This window comes from Desmodus rotundus, chromosome 12, assembly GCF_022682495.2.
Source record: "Desmodus rotundus isolate HL8 chromosome 12, HLdesRot8A.1, whole genome shotgun sequence".
NCBI lineage: Eukaryota > Metazoa > Chordata > Mammalia > Chiroptera > Phyllostomidae > Desmodus > Desmodus rotundus.
The window spans coordinates 86,890,874-86,916,851 of record NC_071398.1 but is presented as its reverse complement, the minus strand read 5'-3'; the positions used below and the strand labels follow the sequence as shown (position 1 = coordinate 86,916,851).

Below are 25,978 nucleotides of genomic sequence, written 5' to 3'. Positions count from 1 at the left end.
CAAACCTTATTGGAGTAGGTGAAGTCAGGTGTGTTTGCTGCTGAACAGGTAGAAATATTTCATATGCAGATAACATAAAAAGAACTCACTATTGCTGATGTCAGTCGGTGCTCTTTCTGCAGCTGAATCTGTCACATGATTTTCTCCAGTTGCCCCAACGGGTTGTTCAGAGACCAACATGACGTTTGGAGCCTCATGAGACCACAGAGTGGAGTGTTTTGCTCTGGGAGAGGAAAGCAGGAGCCCCCGGGGGAGCCGGTGGGGATGTAACAGTCCTGCACCGAGATTGGAAGTGAGATCTGGTTTTGATCGTTCTGTTTTGTAAACTCTGTTTTTAAAGTTTATCTAGTCTTGCAAATATGCACCTGCACATTGGAGATAAGAACGGAAGAAGGGCAGCTGATGGTGAGTGTGTGGCTGTGTTTGAATAAGGTTCAGTCCTCCTGATTACTGAGCTGTGTCAGAGTGCCACGCCTGGAATGTCCTTCTGTGCCTTTCCCCACCCCAGCCCCAGCCCCAGCCCTCTCCATGTGTCGGGTCAGAGTATGTGTCATTGGAGATTATTCTGAAGACATAATGAGTTAGTCTTTAGGAAGTAGCACTTAGAATGTCTCTCATGGTGAACACATGTTATTGCTGATTTTTTATTGTTTATTTAACAAAATTGTATTTTAATTTTACCTAGAACGGTATGTTTCTTCAAATGTAAATGAATATTATGATTTTTCATAACTTAAGTTTAAAACACAAGATTCCCGCAATGAATTGGATTTTGTCTTTTTGGTTGGAATTTTCTTTTGACGTAGCTTGTCTACTTTTGTAGGGTTAGGTTGCTGATATATAGCATCAATAATCTATACTAGTAGTTTTTTTTTTAATTACAAACTTGAGCAACTGATTTAATTTTTCTACAATCTTTAAAAACTTTGAGGGAGATCTGCTTATATCGCAGGCAGGCACATAACTGATAGGAAGTGAGTATTCACCCAGCAGGTTTTAATGTCCAGTAGCAGGACAGCATCAACACAGCAGGCCGGACTTGGAACTGAGTCTCGCCACTTTCCTGTTTCACTCATGCTTTTCATGTATGTTCTGTTATCATTCTCAACATTGTTGTGCTGTCTATTATTGAGAAAGCCTTTTATGTATTCAAGTAACTCTACCTTTGTTTTCCATAATTCTTCTAATTCATTTGACATTCAGCCACTATATTTTCTCCAAAGCTTAAATTAAAATGCCTATCATTTTTCCTTAGCTTTAAAATAATAAAAATTTTGCCCTGGCTGGTGTGGCTCAGTGTATTGAACTCTGGCCTGCAAACCAAAGGGTCGCCGGTTCGATTCCCAGTCAGGGCGCATGCCAGGGTTGCAGGCCAGGTCCCCAGTAGGGGACACTTGAGAGGCAACCACACATTGATGTTTCTCTCCTTCTCTTTCTCTTTCCCTTCTCCTTTCTAAAATTAAATAAATAAAATCCTTAAAAAAATAAAATAAATAAAAAATTTAAACTAATATTACAAATGTTTTTCAGGGCCTGTGATGTGCTGGGCACTATTTGCATACATTTTTTCTTATTTAACCTTCATCTCACTGTGAGCCTCTTTATCAGAAGATGAGGCTTATTGTGCACCTGGGAAGAACAGGCTTCCAAAGTGCACATCCTTTGCCCGGCTGGTAAGAAACGGAACTGGATTAAATCCGGTCTCTGCGTCTAGCGGCCGCACTAACCGTTTCTCAAAAATGATAGCTCTTAGAACTGGGTCTGTGTACGGCATGAGAAATGCGTTTAAGTTAATTTTTCTCCATAAATATACCTGGTGGTCCCAATTCACTTGCTTACTAAGTGTTTATTAAGCTCCTCTTATGCTCCAGCACAGTGGTAGGTAGAAACTCAGCAGGGATAAGACAGGCAGAGGTTTCAGCTACTTGTTCATAGAATTCTTGCTATGGTTTCATTGATTGAGTGCTCTGTGCTCAACCAGGTCCCTTATAGCCTATAAGGCAGTAATATTATCATACTCATATGATAATACTATTAAAACACAAAGACAAATGTAGCATTTTTTGTCCAGTTGTGCCAGATGAACATCACCATTTGTCACATTATTCCTTGAACTTGGCAGTTACTTAAAACTGCACAGCCTATCAAGTCAGAATACATTTTTATCCTCACTGTTGAGCACGGCGAGTCCTTCATTGATGGTGTTTTGCATCGTTTCCAAGAGTAATAAATAAGTACTGAGAACCAGGAGTTTCAACATCTTTCCTCTCATGCTCACAGCAGTCCTGAGTGAATGGATCTGTGTTGTCCTCATATTAATGACATGGGGACCTGAGCCCCCACGGGCCCCACTGATGTTACAGTTTCAGGCAGGCCCCTGGTTCATCTCCTACTTTACTATAAAGACCCTAGCCAGGTTGTAACAAATTATTCCTCCATCCGCTTCTGTGATAGCCCTGGCTCCTTGTATATAATACAAGGGTGGTTCCTTACATACCATACAAAAGTAGGTTTACAGTTGTTCGTATGGAAATTACCAAATAACAGTCCAGGGATAGACAGCAACCCTCCTTTTGCCCCAGACCTGTGTATCGGAGTCTGGTGAGGCCTGTGATAATCCGATTCCCGACCACTTCTTTCTCTCTGCGCCTCAGTGCTTCTGACGCTTTAGGATGATGCTCTTCTCGAGAGCTCTTGAAATCTCTCTCATATTTGGAACCAAAAAGGGAGTAGTCATTTTCTGAGTTCACGGAGGAGGGTATTGGTGGCTTTCTTCTGTTGCTAAAAAGGGTGGCTCTGATTATAAGAAGCCTGACAAGTAGAGAGCACTCAGGAGAGGTGACACCATGTCATATGGAAGGACTTGGCAAGTCAGGGTGTTTGAACAACGTTTGAATTGACTTGGGGATGCTGAAGGGGAGTGCGGATTTGCCTGGGAAGGGGACGGGGTAGATCTGTGGCCCCTTCTCACCGGGAATCTGGAACCCGAGTGCGTCTCTCATCCCAGGTGCTAAGATGATTTTTCAGGTACTTTTCATAATTGCCACGAGTATATCAACAATGCGGACATATGTTGGTATATTTGGGAGCATGTTCTGCGCAGAACTTGTATTCTTGGGCGCAGCCTCACTGAGGTCTTTGAATTAAGTCTAAAGCCCAAATGCCGCACACTGGAATTGTGTGACTCATGGCCTAGAATGAGAGAATGTCACACAGGCGTGGCTGCTGGCAACAGTCGCAGGTGGACCCCGTCACCTGCCCTTCACCTCTTCAGGTGGCGGGTACAGATGTGTCGCCAGGAGCAAGAGTTTCTGTGGGAAGTGAGGTGGCTTTGGAAGTTGAGTTTCACGTGGTATGAAGAGTGTTTCTACATTCATAGACCCCACACAAAACTATTTTCTTCTTAGGAGTTGTCTCATAGGCATTTCTTAGAGAATTTATACAGACATAAATTAGAAATAATTTAACAACTTTACAGAGAGTGTGATGGATTAACCATTAAAAAAAGTTAGCTACTTGAACTTTGACAGGCTTTCAGAGTTCTTTTGAGGGTGGAAGTAAAATGTATTAAATTTAAACTTCAAGTTATATTTCTTTTTGTTTGAGTAGGTAAGAGATGAACATAAGCAAAATTTTAAAAGTACACAAGATTATGCAGTAAAAAGTCTTCATTCTTCCCTTCTTCCCTAGTCTCAGGTCCCCTCTTAGAGATCAGTTTGTGTTTTCTATAGTCTTCCTGAGCTATTTCGTGTGCATATAAACATCTGTCTATCCCTGCCCCCCACTTTCCACCCATCTAGTACGTACACCACTGTTCTGTATCAGTATTGTCTCTTAGCCTGGAAGCCATTTATTTTAGTTGTATAAAAGGCCTCCTGATTCATTTTCCCTATGTGCATGTATCATTATTTACCCTGTCTTCTAGGATGGAGCTTTTAGGTTGCTTCCAGATGTTGCAATTACAAAGAATTCTATCACACAAGCACAAGTGTTAGAATAAATTTCTAGAAGTGGAATTGCTGGGTCCAAGGTTTGTGCATTTGGAATTGTAATCAATATTGTCCCATTGCTTGCCATGGAAGTTATACCCCCAGCAATGTATTGGGGGACCTTGTAGACTGTTGGCTTTGAAGTCTTTCTCTTGGGGGTGGGAAGTAGAGAATTCGAAAATATTCAGGTAATTTGAACATGTGATATATGTATTTAAATATATAATGTATGCATGCTTAAATATAGTTTGATCCATATTTCATTATTGTGCAGTCATATCTCAGTCCGTCTTTGGAAGCTAGGTGTTTCAGTGGCAGTTGTCAACATTGCGAGCTGTCTAGCAGATTGAGAAATGATGAATAATAAGGCAGTTTGAGGGACTTTTGGATTCAGGTCCTCTCTTTCTCTCTATGGCCCTCTGAATTCCGTAAGATTCATCTCAGTGTTGCCTTCTTCCATGAAGCCTGTGATGATTATGGCTCTTGTTGGCCTGGTACAACAGGTCAACCCCGTACTCTCTCTGCCATGTGCTTCCATTACTGTTGGTCTGAATCCTGTTTGGAGCCACGTGAGGAGGATCAGACTGGTAGGGGGGGCCTACCTCATGGCCTCGCCCTATGCTTTTTGCCTCGTTCTTGGGACAGAAACAATTACATTCAATAAGTGTTATTTTCTCAAGTTTCTAAAAGCCCTCTCAAACACTTTATTGTAACATTTTAAGCATGAACCTTAGTATTTTTCAGAGTAGAAAAATAATAATGATCATTGTAGAAAATGTAAAAAATACAGAAAATTATGTAATGTAAGAAATACAGAAAATTAAATAGAGCAACAAATAAAAATCACCCAGGACCCTGCCTTCCATAGGTAATCGCTCCATCAATTCTTTTGTCCTTTTCTGTGTGTGTTTAATTTAATTGGGAACAACAGGCCAACATAGTTTTCTATTCCCCCTTTTACCCTGCAAACCGCAGACAGTTTGAGTACGTCCTCCTAGAACTTTTCCTGGGCACATACACACATAATGTGAAATGTAAAGAAAATTTTAGAAAACAGATGAGAAACTAAATCACACTATTGTAATGCTGCACCTGCTATTGCCACTCAGAGCTGCTTTTAACCCTCAGAGCTCAGGGTTAGCTCCCTGTGTGTGAGTTTATACGGAGCCTACTTCTTTTAAACATTTGCACTATGCCCCATACAGGACAAGAGCCCAGTGGTGTGCACTTCTCCCTGTTATAAATAATGCCGAGGGGAACGTCTTTTTACATAGATACACGCCAAATCTTGTAGGATAGATTCCTAAAAGTGGAGTTAAAGATGCTGCAGGCCTAAGGGTTAACTGATAATGTCAAATGTCCCTTTTAAAATGTCTTACCTGGGTATTTCCAGTAAATGACACCTTGATATCTTCATCAGCACTGGGAATGTTTAGTCTCTTTTTTTTTCCAACTTGAGAGAGGAAACAATGGTCTCTTCTGCATATATAATTTACATTTCACTGATAGTGAGGTTAAGTATCCTTTTTTTTATCCTCACCCAAGGACATGCTTACCGACCTTTAGAAAGAGGGGAAGGGAGGGAGAGAAAAACATCGATGTGAGAGAGAAACATCATGCCTGGATGCCTGGGGACCAAACCCGCCACTCGGGCCTGGGCACAGCCTGGGGATTGAAACTGCGACCTTTTGGTTTACAGGACGATGCTCCAACCAGCTGAGCCGCCCTGGGCAGGGCAGGTTGAATGTCTCTATATGCTTCTTTGGCCCGTGTCTTTCACCTTTAAATTGTCTGGTTTTTTTAGTTTCTTATTCAAATTTTTTTTTGATACTGACTTTTTTGTCTGTTACATATGTTGCAAGCATTTTTTTTTTCCCTCAGGTAGTTGTCTCCTAATCGATTTTACATTGCCTTTGGCCACACAGGCATTTAAAATTATGTAATAAAGTCTGGTTGTATTTAGGAGAGACTCCCATACCTTCACATTTATAATGTATCTTTCTCCAGCACTTTTATAATTTTGTTTTCTTAGATTTAGACCGAGCTCGATTGATTGAATGATTGAATTCTCTTCCTTTTCTCCTGTAGTTTAATCATGAAAATTGACATATCTTTCTATATTTTTATGATTTACCAAAGGAGTGTCATATAATAACAGATCAAATTAAAACCGACTGATGGGAGTTAATGTTGTTACAGATGAATACTTTTGGAGGATTTTCAAATCATTCTTCAGCTCTCACTTACTATACCTTTTCAAACTAAGTTCCCTGGTCACCTTAGGGCTCCCAGAACTTGGGACCGGGGGTGTCATAGAGGATGTACAACTCAGTTCTGCCTTTATTGCAATGTTTCATTGGAAAGTAAAGGTGTTTCTGTAAAAAAAAAAAAGGAACCAGAAAACCAATGATTTGCCAATGTCTTTGAAGTCTGGGGCTCGGGGCAGGTTTCCCCGATGGTCCCTGGGCGCCGGTGTCGGCCGAGCGTGGGTCAGTGTGCACTGGAGCTAGAGCTCCTTGCGGAGCTGCCTGGGCGGGGCTGGGCTCAGCCTCTCTTTCCAGCCCTATCCTGTTACAGTTATAAAGTGTGTTCTGTAGTTTGACCTTCTGCTCTAGAACACTTTGCACACTATTATTCCACGTTTCCTCCTGGATACCTTTCTTGTCTGTACACTGGGATCTGGTTATACAGAAGCAGTAAATACTTAAGAGCATAAATATTTTCGTTAAAACTGAAGTACAGGTTTAAATCTGTGAGCACAAAAGTGAAATGGAAAATTACTGAGTACTTTATAAGCTCAGACCCAAGAATGCCAGGAAGGTTTTATTCTTATGTTTAGAAAAGAAACATGAGGTGTTGTTTATCTGTGGGTGTGAAAAATATGTTAAAATAGCTTAGCATAATTATTTCAAACAGCCGTTTTTCCTGCCCCATCTTAATTTGATAACTTTAGTCTTGTCCAAATACATTTTTCTCCTGGAGTGGATTAATGCCATATTATTTTTTATTTGGATTCCTTTGAGTTACTGCAGACTTTTTGACCATTTAATTCTTATTCCTCACCCTAATGTAACAGTTGACTCTTGAACAATGAGGTGGTCAGGGGTCCCAACTCCGACTCCCGTCAAAAATTCACATCTAACTTTTGACGCTGCCAAAACTTAACTGCTGATAGTTGACCAGAAGCCTTACATACAGTCAATTAACACCTATTTGTATGTAATATTTATGTCCACTTTATTCTTACAATGAAGTAAGGTAGAGAAAAGACAGGGTTATCAGGACAATCCTAAGGAAGAGAGAATACAACAGTAGTATGTGAATTTATTGAAAAAATTCTGTGTGTAAGTCGACCCATGCAGTTCCAACTTGTATTGTTCAAGGGTCAACTGTATTTAATTCTTTCAGAAGGTATCCAATCCGTTTTTGTTCTTAGTATCGTCCCTTTTGGGGCTGAGGCAGAGAAGGGAGTGAGTACATCTCACCGCAAATGCTAGTCCCCGTTTACGGGCAGTCGCTGCTGGGTCCCAAGTGAGTCGTGAAGTTAATCTCCAAGACCCGTTTAGTTCCATGAGTCGGACGAGAGGAATTCCAGGTCACGCCGGCATCTCTCTCCCTTAAGTTCACTTACAGGGAAGACGACACACGGTCAGCCCTGCTAATTATACTTCAAGGAGCAGAAGCTCCCTCCCTCATTCTCTCCCTTCCATCCAGGGCTGTAGTAGTGACTGTTGGCCTTAGAAATGCTGTGCGGCCACACGTCCTTTAGACTCCCAAGTATTTTGTTGGCCTTGGCGCTCTCTGCCTGGTTTGTGTAAAGAGCTTCCTCTGTATGACTAGCTGCTAAGATCTTCTCTTTCCCCTCTTTTAGAAAAAATGAGCAGCTCCAACTTCTTAAAGTTAGCCTGTGGAACACAGTGGTTTCAGTTGGTTAGGTTGGCAGGTGAAGGCAGGTGTCTCCAGGGCTTGCTTCCATGCTGCGCAGGGAGCCGAAAAGCATGTGTTTGTGCAGTGGCAGGAGCCTCCAGCCTCTCCGGCCTTGAGGGAGGCTGGCCCAGGCAGTAGGGTGGGCAAGCCTGCAGGTGTAGCGTGTAAGGTACAGAAGGGAGAAGGGCAGAAGGAGAGGAAGAGGGAGACACTGGCAATGGGGCGGAGACCCAGCCACTTACTTGGTTGTATTCATGGACACTGAGTGCCACCACTATAGAAGTTCCCCACTCCTCTCCCACACTTGCCTACAACAACACGTCGTGTGCAGGGTCCTCCCAGTACAGTCATTCTGCCCACGCAGGAGACCTCGGGGCGAAGCTCTTGTATATGAAGTGGGTGTGACGTGGGCCAGCACATCAGCGTCTGTCATCCTCACCGATCCCACAGTGCCTCTGAGTAGAAACGTTGTCTGTAAAAGTAAGCTTGTTGCTTCCTATTCTGGGTTTTTAGAATGACACCTAGTGTAACAAATAAGTTGGGTTTTTTTGCACAGGGGATGGATATAAAAGAAAAATGAAGCGTGGGAGGGAAAGGCGGGCATTTTCTGGAGCAGGCTACATTTTCTGGGGGAAACCCTTGTGTCCCCCACCCATGCTAGAGTCTCTTCCCAAAACCAGTTTTCTGGGTTTCGAAGTTTTCATTGGCAGCCTGGAGGGGCGTGCGGGTTGCGCTTTTTCAAGACAAGGGGATGAAGGTTGGGAGCCTCCAGCAGCCCTGCAGTCTGCAGCCGCCGCGGAGCTCCTAGCCATGACCTCATACGCACTGTGGCGTCCTGGGAACACGTGAAGTGAGGCTATAGTTTAGAATCCTTCCAGGCCCTTCCTAGTCCTGATTGAACATTGCAGTGGACTCTATAGAGGCTTGAAACCTACTTAAAAAATATAATTTTAAAAACAAATTGTTTACTGAATATGGGGTCGATGCCATCATAAACAGATTCTATAAATTCTGACATCTTTCATGTTCTTTTTATTTATATATGAGTATCTAAAATGGGAAACGCTTCTGTCGTCTAATTTCTAGCCAAGGATGTTTGGACGAATGTATCATGTAAGGACTATGATTTTTAACATGCTCTAGTGGTCAACATAATACTGTTGCTAACAGTGTTCTGTCAAAGGTAAGTGTTATAGTAGCAACACTTTTATTCTGGGCTAGAGCATCATTTCTCAGGGAAATGCTTGTCTTGGGAGAAAAGGTTAAATTCAAGGTTATGTGTGAAACATATTTTCCCCTCAAAGCTTTATAGAAACACCAAAATGATCTTTAAATGTTTAGCCCCGGAAGGGTCCTGGATTGGTTGTGGAAGGGTCCCTCCTGCCCTCCGGCCACATTATAGGTATAACTTTGTATTTGGTGGGAGCCTTGAGATTGGAGGGGAGAGAGATGCTGGGTATACCTATCATTAGAGGGTTGTTTTTGACCTGTACTTTCTACCGCTAGCTAACATTTATTGAGCATATACTGTGTGCCACTTACTGAGCTAAGCTGCTAGGTCTAAATCCTCAGAACAGCCTTTGAGCCTCATACCACTGTTAGCGTTCATTCTATAGAGCAGGCACTTAGTTTACAGGAAAGATGAGTTAAGCTGATCAAGGTGGTAGGAGATGGAGTGAGGGCTGGAACCAGTATCTCTGGCTCTGGGGTCCGCGCTGGAATGAGCCCTTAGCTCCAGTTCTCTTTCCTTACTCATTTGTTCAGCCCACCAGCACAGCCGATTTTATGCCTGCTGTGCACAAGTACTCTGTTAGGCTCTGGAGCTCCACAGTTGAAAGTGACATGGCTGTGACCTTGAACAGCTAGCTCTTGGCTTGATGGCACATTGGGATAAGGGCTGTGAGAGAGAAGGTCCATGCCCAGGGCTAAGCAAATCCGGAGCAGCTTGGAGAGGAGCAATCTAGAAAAGTTTGCTGGGTAGGTGATGCCAGATGGGTTCTGAAAGACGAGATCGGAAAGCAAAGTAGGGCCTCTCGGGAGCATAGTACCTGAAGGCTTGGAGAGCAGAAATGACACAGTAGTTTCCTGCCTGTGGGGAAAAGGCAGGTGCGGGAGGGCACAGGGCACTGGGTGAGCATTTGGGCTTGGCTTTGCCACTTCCTAATAAAGTCTCAACCTCTTCAGTCCTCAGTTTCCTCATCTGTAAAGTGGGGATACACACCATGCCTATCTCAGAAGCATTAAATGACAGAATGAACAGGGGCTGCTTAGCACAAGGCTTGACATGTAGTAAATACTCAGTACATTGACGCTGCAGTTACTAATCACCCTCGTTATTGTCACCATCCTCTGCCTCCTCCTTATTAGGCAAGGGCCAGATCTTCATGCGCCTTCCTCATCCTTTATTTAATCTTTTGGTGTCGCTTTAGCCTCCCCACAGACTGGGGAAAAGTCTGATGTCTCTGAATGTCATAGTGGGGGTATGTGTAAAGTAAATTTCATAGTTAAGTGGCAGCAAGCTCGTTTTGATGAAATGCATTCCAGTATAGCAGAGGTTGGGAGCCTGCTCTGATGTCTTTGTTCTGGGGAAATTTGTAAGGAGGAAAAAGCAATAATATTATGTGTGTCGCTTTTGCAAAAATATCCTTAAGCAGAGCTGCAAACCTCTCTCCTGGGAAGGCCATTTGCCCTTCCTGATCCTTAGGAATTCACCCTCCCTAGATGCTGAGCTCACTGAAGACCAGAACCATTCTGTACTCACCTTTGCATGTGCAGTGCCTGCCACTTGGAGGCGGCTCAGTGGCGATGAGTTGATGAATGGATGCTAATGGTATTCCTTAATGTTCTGGTTTTTGACATTTTTAAAGAGGGGCAGATATCATTAAGAAAAAAGATAAGATTTATGCCAGTACATTGTTTGGTAATTTTTATGGGCTCAGCTACAATATTCCCCTGCTCAAAGGCTATAGTGATTTCTTTTTTAAAAAAAAATATTTGATTTATTTATTTTAGAGAGGGGAAGGGAGGGAGAAAGAGACAGAGTGAAGCATCAATGTGTGGTTGCCTCTCGCTTGCCCCCTACTGCGGACCTAGCCTGTAATCCAGGCATGTACCCTAACTGGGAATCGAACCAGCGACCCTTTGCTTCCTAGTCTGGCACTCAGTCCACTGAGCAACACCAGCCAGGGCTGAGCAACACCAGCCAGGGCATGATTTCTATTCTCTCGCATACCGGTACAGACAGATGTTTCAGAGACAGTTAAGGTGTTTGGGTAGGTCCACTTCAGTAGTTTTATCCTTGCTGTCTAGCACAGTGCCTGGCCTATCTTAGGGCCTTGCTAATCATTTGCCATAATGAGTTCCTTTTAAAAATGTTCGTTAGACTATTTTCCTGAAATAGAATTTTAAGTTAACAAGGACAACAAATTTGACTCTTCTTTTTTAAAAAAAAATATTTATTTATTTTTAGCAAGAGTGGAAGGGAGGGAGAAAAAGAGGGAGAGAAACATCAATGTGAGAGAGAAACATCTATCCGTTGTCTCTTGTACGTGCCCCAGCCGGGGACCAAACCTGCAACCCAGGCATGTGCCCTGACCGGGAATCAAACTAGTGACCCTTAACTTTATGGGACGATGCCCAAACAACTGAGCCACACTACTCAGGGCTTGTTTTCTTTTCTTGGCTCACAACTAGGAGGATTGTCTGTGGTCAGTACAAAGTTCAAGTTTGGGTGGAGATGCTCTTCTGTTTAAAAGGTTGGCTTACGTGCAGTATGGTGTGACAGAGAGCCTTTCCTTTCTCCCGTGGTGCCATTCATCACTGTTGCATTACAAGGCCAAGGTCTTTGGGTGGCATGGGTACAGTGTTTGGGGCCATGGACTTCAGGCCCCAGCTCTGCTCCACATCCATTCTTATTTCTGTGCTGGATCATTGGAGGAATGTTTTGGCTGACCTGGAGAGCCATCTGAACTGCCTTCCCCTCGTCCTCTCTCAGATCCAATCTTTTATGCAACCACACGGATAAATCATATACCTATTTTTCCCCAGCCACACTAGAGACGGCCCCTTCCACCCAGCACATCACTCTTTTATCTCAGGACAAAGTATTTTCTCAAAGTATAGATCCATGAAGCTTCCTGCCTCCTCCCACCATTGCTCTTTTGATTGGATTTAACAGTCTTTGAGTCCTCTTCCTCAGTTCTAGTCTGGCTGGTTATTGAGACGGTAGTAAGTTGTTTCTGTCTCTTTCTTCCTTCACATTCCGTTCCTTTCTGCATCTCTGCTTTCCTTTCTCTAGTCATGTGTGAACTCCCAGGAATGAGCGACTTTGGGATGAGTATGCCTTGGGATATAGGCAAGATTGACTTGTACTTATCTCAGCACTGGAATCGGCTCAGGCGGAGAGAGTGCAGCGGAATCTGTGTTCCCTGCCGCACTTACCCGTGAAAATATAAAAGCATATAATTTTTTGTGGGATTTATTAGTCTTTAAAAAATTCTTTAAAATTTTAGCTTTAACTGACATATATCATCATAAGATATTTAAAGTGTCCATCATGTTGATTTGACATACATATATAGGGTTGGCCAAAAGTTTATATAATTTTTTTCCATAAGATGTTTGTAGTAATGCTTAGTTGTCTTTAACTTCATTCAAAGCAATTTTGTTAGATTGTATTGTGACAGCTGTCATATCAGTGTGCATTAAAAAAACCCCATTAAAATTGGTGAATTTTTGTGTCGCCATTTTAATATTGAAGATGGAAGAAGATATGCAACGTTTTTGGCATATGATGCTTTACTATTTCAAGAAAGGGAAAAACGCAACTGAAATACAAAGGAAGCTTTGTGCAGAGTATGGAGAATGTGCTGTGACTGATCAAACTTGTCACAAGTGGTTTTCATAGTTTCTTGGTACTATTGACTTTTGGCCAAAAAATTCTTGGCCAAAAATGAGTCTCATGCATTGGAAGATGTTTCGCAGCATCTCTGGCCTCTGCCCACTAGCAGCCAATAGCAGGAGATAGCCAACATACTCAAAATATCCAAATCAATAAAGTTATTGGTGAAATGAAAAATGTGTCTTTTATTTTATGGGAAGAAACTGAACGGATTTTTTTGCTAACCCAATATATTGTGAAATGATTCCCCCTCTAGGTAATTAACACATCCCCATTCCTCACCTCACCTGTTTATCTGGTATTTCTTACTCCGTTGGCTTCATGGTGCCCTTTGTGTTGTGGCCGCCTCCTGACTCCTGGGAGGGACACAGGCCCACCGCTAAGTGCTCAGAATAAAAATTATAAAACACAGTAAGCGCTCAAGAATGTTAGGATGGTGTCGGTGGTGGGAGATAAGGACTTCAGCTCATTTATACTGTCTTCCAGTGTAATTAACTGCACTAATACCCTGCTTAGTTCACCTTTTCACTGGCTTGGTTTTCTTTAAACATCTGATTCATTCTTCCCACACACCTCCTGTGTAACTTTCCACATGATCCAGTCTTGTCAGGTAATTTCACCCCCCTTCCCTTTCTTCCCCTGGAGCCCTCCGACTTCCTGTTCCGTGAGGACGGAGGGGTAACACTTCTGAAAGACTTTGAAACAATTCCCCTACTTTTGGGTCCTTCCCTACTCACAGCCTCCACACTTGGCAAAACGAAACCACCTCCCCACCTCACAAAACAGAACAGACGACCTGGTACCTTGTGCCTCTCAAGTTAAACGTCCAGAAGCTCACCTCTAAATTGGCTTGCGCTCCCAGGCTTTTCCTCCTGTGTTTATATTTTTTGGTGTGGGGTTCCTGAAATCCTCTCGTTTCATCAGGCCTGGAGCTTTTAGTATTTGTGTCTTGACCCCCTCCTCAATTTGAAGTGATTTCTCAATTGGGAAAAGAGCGAAAACATCTTTATTTTGTGACCAAGTAAAGCTATCTCCCAGCCTCTAACTCCAAATTTCTAATTATTGACTGGATTAAAATCCCCAGACAGAGCAAGGAATTAAACCTAGATATTGCAGACCCATTTTATTTTCCCTTTGTCCTATTCTTTCCTATTATCTGATACACGTGAGAGCGGGCTTCGATTTTCTTTGGCGTCTTCCTCTAGTGTGAGTTTTTCCTTCAAGGGAAGGTTGGATGGGGAGGTCCAGTCCATGTGCTCTGTGTTTTCTGTTCAATAATAAGCCCATCTTAATGAGTTAGGTTGTAAAGACAACTTGTCTCCTTTTAAGTTTTGCAACTAAAGGAAGAGTTCAGAGTTCATTGGGAACCACAGAGAAAATTAAAGGGCGATGAACAAGCGCCTAAAAAGAGAAGGTAAGACAGGTAGGAATATTTCTGTTGGAGAATTTGAGGCAGCGTGTTAATAAGAGTGTTAAATACGTGTAGAGGTAATGTAGAGAGGATGGGCCCCGGTTGCCCTTTTCAAGGTGAAAGACTTTAAGGAGAAATAGGTACAATTAGCAGGAGAGATATAAGCATATTTTACAAGAAGACATTTCAACACAGTGAAGACTGTTACTGAAATGAGCCACCAAGATATGGTCACCTTGAGTCATTTTGGTCTTTGATGTGATTAACCACCATCTAAAAATTCTCAGCTTTGTAGAGAAGTGACTGAGTGCCATTACATTTTTGTCCAAATTAGTGGACTCTTTTGCGAGCACTCAGGCGCAGGCAGTAGGATGAAATCTTCATTTTTTTTTATTACTTGCCTTTTTAGGTAGCTGTAGTAGAATCCTCATTTACTGATTGGACTTCATGTAGCAGTCAGTATGCTTGACAACTAATGAACAGGGCCCCAGGATTGGCTTAAATGGAACATTACCAAAAAAAATGTAACCGTAAGATGCTAGAACATTTTAATTTTTATTCTTGTCTCGTACTGTATTTGTTTGGACCTCCTATTGCTTCTGTTTGAAATACTCCATTTATGGAAAATAAAATGAGCTTGGACATAATTTTCAGCCCAAACCTCTCCCCACTTGAGGCTCTTTGTTTCTTCTTGAGCCACGTACCTTTGCCATCTTCCTTACCTTTTCTAGAACGTTCTGGACCCTGGAACAGTCTCTAGATGGTTGGTGTGCATCTTCGTCCACTCCTGCTTTCTCGCCTTAGCCTATGTCTGGGCTGACCTCTTTCTTCCCCGCGGCCCAGCGTAGCTGCGGCTCTTTATTTGTGTCCTTACCTCGCATTTCCCAGGACGTGGTGGGCGGAGAGGGCGTCTTTACTTGTTATCAGGGATTTCCCACAATCGGTAGTCTGTGCTGAGTGAATAATAGTTTTTGAGGAAATGATATGTAAATGTAAGGAGGTATAGTCATTTGATGTTGGGGCCAAGTCATTTCCATAGTTACCGCTTGATGGAAGGCAACACATTCTGTTCCTCCAAGGCTCTCCTTAGAGCTGCTGCTTCCGAGGCCGTGGCAGTGGGATATCGCTGTTGAAAGAAAGGATCCCGTTTACCGCACACTGCATATGGGGTGAAGGACTAGGCTTTGGAGCCAGCCTCTGCCACCCGCTAGCTTTGGGACTTTGGCAGGATTATACAGTCTCAATTTTCTGTAAATTGGGATTGTGAGGATTACATGAGATAATGCATGTAAATCGCTCAGATGATATTATAGCTGAAATGATAAATGACAACTGATAGAATACTACTCCTCAGGGAAGACTTATTCCAAATTTTCTTATATAGAGGATTAAGGAAAGTCAGAGAGAGAAGTGATTTAAAATACTTTTTTTCTTTTTTGTCTGATACAACATGAATGCTCCAGAGGTTGCACAGGGGTAGGGTGGAGGTTTCTGTCCCTTTCTTCTCCCCCTTTCCTCCCTCTGAGGGTGGACTCGTTCCGTGCCTTTCTCAACGCCACTAGAAGCACAGACACAGACTCAATGACTGGTTGGGTTGGACTTTCATTTGCCTTGCATGTTACTCTGCAAATTTTCCCTCTTCCCAGTGCACCATAGCGCTGCTCTGAGTCAGTAGATTCAGACTGAACAAATGTTTAATAATGACATAATACCCTAAGTAATACCCATGCCAAGATTTCTGTGGCCATTACTCCACTATGGATGTTCAGGGTGTTTGTTGATCTTTATACACAACCCTTAAGATTCCCTGCTTTTGTTTCCAGTGAGTTTCCCCAAAGTGGCATTGCTGCTGAGTCACAGCGCGTGTTAATTATAGCGCGGAGGGACGTGGGGTTACAAAAGCTGTATAAACCTTTGTTGGTTCCTGTCCTCTTACAATCTAGTGGAAGAACAGATGTGCATTCTTTTCCCAGGGATTTTTTTTTTTTCTTATGCACAAAGATTTCAGTAGATGGTGATTTTTTCCCCAGAGAAGTTTAAAATCCTTAACATTCTGAAACCTAGGGATAAATCAAGAGAGTGGAGGGAGCCTCTTTGCATTAGGTTCACTCTATGTAATATTTGCTGTATTTATTAGAGATGAATTTGTCAGACATTGTTCATGCTTAAGCTTTTCAGCTTGTAAGAGCTAAGAGTCCAGTTAGAGGACTGGCACGCTGGACATTTGCCCTCCTGTTCCTGCTGTGCTCACAGCCTGCAGGGCTGCAGGCATCCCCCACATGGGGGGAACTGTTCCCATACACACAGCATCTTGTCCCCAGAGGCCCCGGCTTGCTCTGCCTCAGGCAGGCAGCTGGGCAAATTTTCAGCTGGAGGTCACCCAGGGTGACGGAACGGTCCTACGCTAACAGATGGTTTTTACAGCAGTAGATCACTGCACTAGAGGTAGACAGGTAATGTCATTTCTTCGTAATGTCAGAGAGCTACTTAGCGCAACATAAGTCTTCCTGCGTACCCCCTTAGATGGCATGTGTGTGTCTAGTAGGCAGGGGGCAGAGGGAAGAAAAGACATTCATGATGGCTTTGCGGTGTGTGTGCACATGTATGTTTGCCGTCTGTTTGCATGAAGGTATCCACGTGTCTCATGACCACCTCTGTTTAGAGGCTTTGTTTTCTCCCATTAGTAATTATCATTCGGTCCCATCAGGTGGGATTGTGCAACTCCCTAACAGCTGACACTAGTTCCTACCTGTGTTCCTGCTTTCTCCCCTCTGAGTCACTGTCTGGGCTCCGGAGAAGCAACTGCCTCCAACGCTTCAGAGCCGCTTGGTTGTCCCCCGGCTCCCTGGAGTGGGCGCATATCTGACACCCACTGGGCAACCTGTCCCTGTTCTCAGTCAGTGGGACTTGCACTTGCGTTCACCTGTTGCCTCCCTATGAGGAACAGCCTTAACTTCAACAATTCTGTCACTCTTGGCCTATGGGCAAGCCGTTTTTGTTTTTAGTCTTGTGCTGCTTCGCAGGCACTCACTCTTTCCTTGGATTTCCTGCAGTGTTGGGTGAAATAACACCGATAACAAAGGCAGTGAGAACAAACACATGAATGGTGCTTGCCGTGCGCCCGCGCTGTGCCAGCCAGCCTGTGGGTACTCCTAACTGCCGTAACCCTCCCGGCAGCTTGAGTGGTGGGTACTGTTATCACCCCCCCACCCCGCCCTCTGCCCCGTGCTCTCCGTGCAGAAAGGGAGGTGGCTGCTGAGTCCTGGTCATACAGCTTGTAAGTGGCGTCTGCATGGAAATGACTCCCCGTCTGAGTGAGGCTGGCTGGTGGGGCTGGAGAGGCCAGGGAAGAGGGCGCTGGACGTGCAGACCCAGTTGCAGAGGCTTGGCAGAGATGCTTGGCCGCTGCCTGTGTTTGGATAGGAAGTGACACAGATGAGTCCTCTCCTCTGAAAGCCCTGGACCTGGAAGGGAAGTTGAGGGAGCTTGGGTTCAGGCAGGAAGGAAACGGGGGAAAGGGAGGTGTGGAAAACTTGGCTCAGGGAGGTCACTTGCAACGGACTCTCATGAAGAGCCCCTCAGGGAGCACATCGCAGGGGAGGGCCAAGCAAGTTCAAGGTGTTTACCCTCTGAGAGTTGCTTCTGTTTTGATGAGTGAGTCATATGACCAGGCTGGAAAACCTCTTTGGCTGCTCTTGTGGTTGTGTTTTTGAAATTGGTGTTTGAGGAGCTTGTATGCGACGTGCTGGGATTATCTCACAGTGCAGCACAGGCTGGTGCTCTGGAAGGAAGCGTCCAGGTAAGAGCTGTGGTGGGGGGGTGAGGGCAGAAGGGGGCGATGTGTGTGGCAGGGGCAGGACTCTGATTCTTGGCCAGACCCTCTGCATAGAACAGCCTGGGGCTGAAAATTGGTCACCAGCTTCACGGTCCATTTCTGCCATATCTGAATGAAGGCCACTGTGGGTGAGCAAAGGTAGAGACACCCCCCCTCCCCCGTGGTGTTTCACAGTTTTCCTTATAGAATGTGCTTCCTTGCTATGGTCGTGGTTATTTTTATGTGACCAGACCGTAGTCTCAGCTCCTATCTGGATGTGATTATCGTCGTTCCCTGAGTAAGAACATGGGGTCAGATAATGTCCTTAGTGTCTGTAGGATTTGGGGCACGTTCTTAACCTCTGCAGCCTTAGAGCCCTGGTCTATAGAATGGGGGCATTAGGAACAGCCTCAGGGCAATAAGGCTGTGGGAGAAAACGCTCACCAGGGTAAATCCAGGTGCTCATCATTGCCTTTTTAGTGTCTGACAATTGCAGGAATCTTCCATTCTGGTTCCAGGCTGTGATTAGCCCTGATGTTCCCGGGCACCGTCACAGTGGAATCGGAGAGTTGCAGATTCTACGGTCTCAAAGAAGGGTGGAGCCTTAGGACAAAGCATTCCTGGCGTGAATAGACAGAGAAGGCTCCTTTGAGAAGCACGCCAGAGTCAGGCCTTCTGACACCGGGGATGCTGCCAGTCAGACGGGGCAGACTCCCTTATCTCACGCCTGATCGATGGGCCTTTGCATTTTGTCCACATTGTCACTGTATCTACAGAAAGAAGTGTTCCTGCCACCTTTTAAAAATGAAATGAGCTCTCACTGTCAGTTTGATCTAGTTAAACATAAAGTTATGTTTTGGAAGGGCAGGAGGGGGGGGGGTCAGTTGGAGGAAAAATTCTGACCCCCCTTTTCTGTAACATACAATGTGGGCACTGTTATTGTATTTTACCAGGTTACACGACAAATTGCCATTGAAGAAACACTTTATTAAAAAATCCAACTTTTTCATATGGGAAATGTGAAGCATGTACAAAACTGTAGAGAATAGCATGACCCCCACCTACCCTGCTTATCTCCCATGAGCAACGGATGTCAACGTGGCCAGTATTCCTTCATCTGTACCCCATCCCATCCCCCTCCCCTGTTATTGTTAAAAAAAAAATCCCAGGCAACATATTATTTTATCCATAAATATTCAGGGTGGATTTTTAATGCCTTAGAAGTTTCAGTAAAATCAAAAACGAAACTTTCATGTTTTAAGATTCTTCTTGTGGGGAGATTTTGTCTCTTTAGACAAGGCAGTTATCTTCAAAGCTGGGGATGGGGAGATGGGTTTTTTTAAACGATTACCTGGGAGTGGGGTTAAACTCCTTGTCTTCCCAGAGTCTGCTTCGGCAGCCCCGCACCCCCCTCAGTTGAAAACCTCAGTCTCTGCTACTCCATGGAGCTGGCTTGTTTCTGAGAGTTGGAGCAGGAATAAAAGATAGGAGACTGCTGGCTGCTTAGAGGTAAAAGTGATTCCAGGTACCGGGCGCTTTTCCTCTCAAGAACCATTTTCTTTTGTTATTGTTATTATTTTTAACCACCATGGATGGGGCTGTTTAGAAGTAGACTTTCTGCCTTTTCAGCCAGAGTATGCTGGATATCACCTGACTGTTCCTGTTTACTGCGGAGCAGTTTTTGACGCGGTCTCCCAAGCTGCAGAGTGCTTATTGTTAGAGCTTACCTGTCCCCTCCCTCCTTGCCACTTTCATCCCCTGTCAACCTGACTTTCCTTGTCTCCTTGAAATCTGCTGAGGGCCCCAGAGGGGTCCCAGAACCATGTGTGAACTTAGAGTACATGAGCTGGGAGGGTGGAGGTGTTTCCTGAGCAAAGCGGTGTTGTTGGAGCTGAGAACTTTGAGCTGTTTGACTGCTCTGGCTCCGCTTCCTGGTTTCCCGTGATCTTTAGCCGAGATGACGTGTGGCCACGGCTCATGGAGGTGAGCACTCACCCCGATGGGCACGGTTTACCAGGAATCTTTCCTCTAGCTTCAGATCTATGTAGTGTAAGGGAGCCTTGAAAGGTCTTATACATGGCTAGCACCCAGGAGAGTTGGAAAATGTGCTTTTGGACAAATTTCCATCTCACCATGAAGCAGAATGTTTGAAAGTGAGTTAGGAGGCGAGAAATGAAGGAATTAAAAAATGTGACCATTCTGCTTTTGTTGTGGCAGTTGCTTAGCAGCTGAAAGTTAGGGACTTGTGTTTTAAGCCTTGCACGATGATTTTACTTGGCTAAAAATAATTCGATGTATGGATATCATTTGGGCGTTCTATTGCAGTAAAATTTATAGAAGAAACGAATAGACGAATTCTCACCAAACCAAATTAACTTCTTTTCTGCCCTTCTGTAATGGGGAAATCAGAGAAGGCATCTTCCCAACCCCCTTCGTCCACCCCCGTTGCTTTTTAAAGTTCTCCTTTGGAAAGTAACACAGTATTTTTCAAACCTGAGCTGCGCTGCACGCACGTTTATACACAGGATGGGCTAGTTACATCAGTCTTTCCTCTCTCACACCCAGACGAGGGCTGCATAGTTCTGCGAGGTGTGCTTGGGAGCTGTAAAAATAGGGAATGCTGGAAAAATTCCAGAGTCTGTTGGTAAGTATCCAATGGAACTCAACAGCAGTTAGCTTCTATTAATGATTTGAGAACTTCAGGGGGGGAAAGGCAAGTATCCATAGCATAGCTTGGGAAATAAAAAGAATGTGCGATGGCCGTGCTTAAGATTTGGATTTTAATTTCTCTTTCAAGTCCCTAAAGAGTCTACAAGTAATTCAAGAAAGAGGATTACACTGCATTTGGTTGATACTATGAAAGATTCCTCTACTTCTTATCCATCATATTCAAAGATTTATTACATCCGCTGAGTGACTTGTTCTATATTATGAGAAAGCCTTGGCTTTGGGTTTTCAGCTTTGCAGGTTTTTCACTGAGATGGTGGGGGAAAGAAACAAGAGGAAAAGATGCTGAGAGGTAATCCACAGCTGAGAGTTACGAGGCGACGTCCACGTTAGAGCTTTGGGGAAGCTGACTAGAAGTGACTGAGTTTTCCTGTATGTCCCTGTCACTGTAGTGCTTGGTACAAAAGGCAGATGTGGGACTTACAGAGCAAATACCCCCGACAAACAGCTTTCAGCAGTCACGGGCACACAAGAATCCTGTTTATCACCTCAGTTCCATTGTAGTTCTTGCAAAGAACTGCCATGGGGTTTCTCCTCTCTCGGGCCTTTGAGACCACTCCCGGTGTCAGGCACCTGGAGGTCTAGAAAAGGGACACTTGGGTGGTGGGAATATTCTTCTAGAAATCTCAGTTCAATGTTTAGTCCCCCTACAGAGCACCAGTGAGCTGAATAACCCTTCATTCCTGTTCTGTACGGTTGAAGCCTCGCTTAAGCCTCCCAAAGGCAGACCTATCTAAGGCTCCAAATTCCTCAGGTGTCACTGAGGTCACCAGGAGGCCCTGCCCTAGCTGGGCAGCAAAAACTCCACTCTTTCAGGACTCATTCTTCATCGCAATGACAAATATTTATTTAGCTTCCTGCCATGTGGAAAGCTCCACATTCAGTTGATGGGAGACCACACGGGGAATCAGACACAGACCTCTCCCTCTCCCTGGGGATTACCAGTGGGGAGCTAAGACACAGGCAGGAGTGTCTCCCAGCAAGGGAGACAGGTGTGCCGTTAGCTGTAGAGGCTCAGCCACGCAGGATGTAAGACCATTGGCCATTTGGAACCGATTTCCCACGACCCAAAAAGAACTGTTGCTAACACCAGGCACTGTGCACATGTTACTGACTGAGAGAGGCAGGAGGCTAGTCATCGTGCCCACTCTGGGTGGGCTCCGTGGGACCTTCCCTCGAGCGATCGACTCCTTCCGCCCCGGGTGGCAGTGCTAGAAGACAGGGTTCATTTTTACTCTTGGTCACTTTCCCCAGGGAATTGGCGGAGCCTCCCAGAGCTTCGTGCTAATCTCTGTGTACTTTGCTTTGCCCTTTTCTTTTCTTTTAAAAGGACTTTCTCCACAGCGGCTAGTAAGGTACTCAAAGTCTTCTTTTCACACCTGCTTTGCTGTCCTTTGAGCTACTGGCTTGCAGTGATGAGGAAGGGACTGTGCCCACACCTACCAAGTGCCCCCAAAACGTTTCCTCATTTACTGCTCACAAACAGCTGGGAAGGTATTATCTTTACAGATGAGTAAACTGAGGCTGAGAGGGGCTGAATGACTTAGCATTCAGCCCTGGCCTCTCTGGTTAATGCCAGTGCTTTGCCTCGAGGTTTGCCCATGTTCTTTTCCGTAAGAGTAAACTGCTTCTTAGAAGCACTCAGCTCAGCCTCCTCCTGTGAAGTGTCTTTTCCTCAGCGTGGTCTTTAGCTTTGCTTCCCTTTGCTTACGGAGAGGAGCCTGGAGCTAGAGTGTTCAGTGTCTGTGGCACTTCCATGTTTTTTTTTTTGCTTCTGCTTCTTATTCCCAATTACTTGCATCTCTAAAGGGCTAGTAGTATCTGACTCCGTGATCTGATGCTGCTTTTCGAAGATGCACCTCAGAAAAAGAGGATTAATAGATTACATTTTGAAATTAGAATAAATTACTGTCTTAAAAAAATCATGAGTCAGGGCTGTTAGTTTTACAATCCATAGTAACAAAAAAGCCTTATTGTAACTTCATGAATGGGTATCAGCAACAATTGCAGCTCATCTTCTTTACTAGCTATGTTCTTGAAGAGTAGATAAATAAAATCCTGCCTTTTAAGTTGCCTTTTTATTTTTAAAGGAGCTTTCCATTCAAACGAAACAAACACAGACACCTCGTAGTGAACAGAATGATGACTGTGTCTGTTGATCTCTTTTGAAAAGCCAGTTTCATCAGGAAAATCTGAAGTACCATCAAGATGGGCCTTTCCAGAAGAGTGTGGCACGTAGTTCCACGTTTTATAATGCTCACGTAATAAATAGGATGGAGCCCGAGCAAACCACCAGCGCCAGGCTTTTCACAGAGAACTTGCTCGCAGACTCCATGTCGATTCTGTCGTATGCTGGGATGTTGTAATCCTTGCTCCCTCCACCTTTCAACGACGAAGCAGAGAATTGGGCTTAACATACAGCAGGGAACTGGGTTATGCTTCAGGTAGAAGTGTGATCCTCTCTGGGTAGTTAAAAGGTGGGTGAGTGACTCATGTTACGGATTCTTTAGGAGCTTAAACATGGCAGGTAATTCCCAGATTCTTCAAGTGTTAAGATCATCTTCTCTAACCCTCTTGTTACAGGTTAGTGTCAAACAGATCGTTTACCTGAGATAATTCAGGGCTAGCCCTTCCTGAAGGTAAGGAATGTCTTAAATGAGTGCCTGGAAGTTCTTCCCAGAAGCACAGCTCTGTGACCACACAGGTTCTGGGTGTGGATGCCATGAGCTTTTCATTTAGGTAAATGATGTGTGTGTGTCGGAGATGGAGGAAATGTGCTCCTTGCTCTGGAGGAGTTTGGGGTCAAACTGTGCTGCTGCTTCTGCGGTGAATCAGTTTGGTCCCCTGACATAAGTGCTCTCTGAGGGGAGGGCCAGAGAAGTCCATTGGAAGAGGCAGTACCGCTTCAACAGAGCTGTAAAGAGTAGGTGTGGTTGCTGCCTGTTCGGTACCTGCATGGAGGATTGCCTGTTTTTTCCAAACCTTTTGGTTGTGAAGGTTTTTAGGTTTACAGAAAAGCTGCCATGGATAACTGGACACCTACCACCAAGATTTGCCAGCTGTTAATGCTTTGTCGTATTTGTTTCAACTCTGAATTTGGGTGTGGACTTGTGTGTGTGTGCGTGGGTTGCTTTTTAGCCCGGTGTTAGTAAGTTATAGGCATCATGACATTTTCACCCCTACATGTATCCCTTGGCATCTCCTAAAGCCACTCTCTTACGTGACCGTACTTCCACCACCAAAAACGGAAGAAAGTGAAGCATAATACATTCAGCCCTAATTCCTATCCTCTATTTCAAATTCCTCTGATTGCCCATGTCTTTTATAGCTGTTTTTTTCAAACCTAGATTTGACCGAGGGTCACACATTGCATTTTATTTTTCTAACTCTTAAATCTCTTTTACTCTAGAACAGTCCCCTTCTAATCCTACCTTCTCAATTTTTGATTCGTGACCTAAAAACCTTTAGGAGAACCAGACCAGTTTTCTTATTATTTTTTTTTTGTTGTTGCTACCTTACCAAGGAAGTTTCTAGCAAATTGAAGATTTAAGACATTTTTGAAAACGTACGAGTCAGGCATTTTGTAGGAGACATCTTGCCAAGTTGTCAGATGTTGTTCCTGACGTGTCATTTTCAAGAGCTAAAGTGCTTTCATCTTTATTTGCAAAAATAACGTGAGGCAGTTGTAACCTGTTAGAACCGTTTCGAAATCTGTAAAATACAAAGCGAGGGCTCTATTTAATATCATCACTGTGTAGCCCTGAGATAACAGTTCATGGTTTTGGTGAACTTACATTCTTTCTCATTTCTGTGTGGTTTTTGTGTGTATATTATAAAAACTGCGATAACCTATACACGCCGTTCTGCAGCCTAGTTTTTATTTTTCACTCACTCACTGGGCACGACGGACGGAGTCTGCCAGAATAGGAAGCCAGGGTTGTTTTTAACAGTGGCTGGGGTAAATGTGCACCAAGCCAGCCACATTCTTTCATCGGTGTTTAAGATGAGACACACCCAACTGTAAAAGTGCCTGGCCCGGGATTAGCTATGTGGCTTGTGCCCACAGAGCAAATATTTTCCTCTGTTTGAGGCTCCCTCACGAATATAGGAATTGAATCTTGGGGTTTTGTGCTCTGTGTTTCAACAAGTTATGGGAATGTGAGCAGTAAACTCTTCAGGGCTCTGTATTTGAATTCTGGCTCCCTTTCTGTCTTTGGGGGGCAGGTCCCTCCATATTCCTTTCTGTAGATATCACGAGATCATCAGGTTGGCTTACCTTGGAGGTAAACACGATACTCTGCCAACATAAAGCGATTTAGAAATGTTAATAGATTTTACCGAGCCAAAGTCTCCACCGGCATGTGTATTTTAATCCATCATAAAACATATACCTGTCATGCTCAGGAATGTGCTGAGGGCAGGCATCAAAGACCGGCCGAGGGAGTGTGGGGAGTGTGTTTGGCTGTGTTGTAGGGCTGTGCCCTGACAACTTGCATGAGGCCTGGGGTACTGACACGGAGTGGTTGCTAAATACTGAAGCCACTTTATTTATTCATTGAAGAATTCCTTCAAGTCATCATCCATATTTGTCCACCCACGTGTCGGGGGGCTCAGAGGTAACTCTGTGGAGGAAGGGCTTGAAGACCAGCTGAACCTGCCTGACTTAGGGAGTCCAGTTAACAGGAGATGGTCCTCTGCACTTGACGGACAGCAGAAAGGCGAGGGGCCTAGGGGCCGCCTGGGCATTTCTCTGGAGGGTAGGAGCCGCCCGGTGAGAGCACCGCAGGCTCTGGGTGGAATGGTCGAACCCCTTTGTTGTTGATACTTACGGTTGTGTTCTCCATGGCAACACTGCCCTCCCTGGCATTTGGTGGGACACCAGAGCATCAGGAAATCTCCTTATTAGTAAGTTAAATCATCTGTAATTTGGTGACAAGGCTTTTGCATCAAGCAGTTTGTAACAGAACAAAATGATGGTGGGGTGGTTCCCCACATCTAGCTGTCTAAATAGTTGGTAGAAAAAGGACAAGGAATTATAATTTTAAGCACACTAAAGAACATACATATTTAAAAGTGTTTTGAAAAGGTTGCCCTGGCCAGGTGCTCTGTGGGAGTGTCGGCCTGTACACCAAAAGGTTGCGGGTTCCTTGCCTGGTCAGGGCCCGCACCTAGGTTTTGGGGTCGATCGGGGCGTGTACGGGAGGCAACCA

General features: G+C 44.4%; 1 protein-coding gene across 4 annotated transcripts in view; it reads left to right on the top strand.

Moving 5' to 3' along the window:
* The window catches only part of PTPN14 (protein tyrosine phosphatase non-receptor type 14), a 154,803-nt gene that overhangs the window by 36,194 nt on the left and 92,631 nt on the right, over positions 1-25,978 (top strand). Inside the window, exon 1 of one of the 4 annotated variants that reach the window (XM_053914401.2) lies at positions 17,723-18,026. The exons of 2 other annotated variants lie outside the window; for them this stretch is intronic. The gene's annotated coding sequence lies outside the window, so the exon portion shown is untranslated. Of the gene's footprint in view, positions 1-17,722; positions 18,027-19,896; positions 20,025-25,978 lie in introns of those variants that run through there. One more of the 4 variants, XM_053914403.2, reaches the window with a different exon arrangement.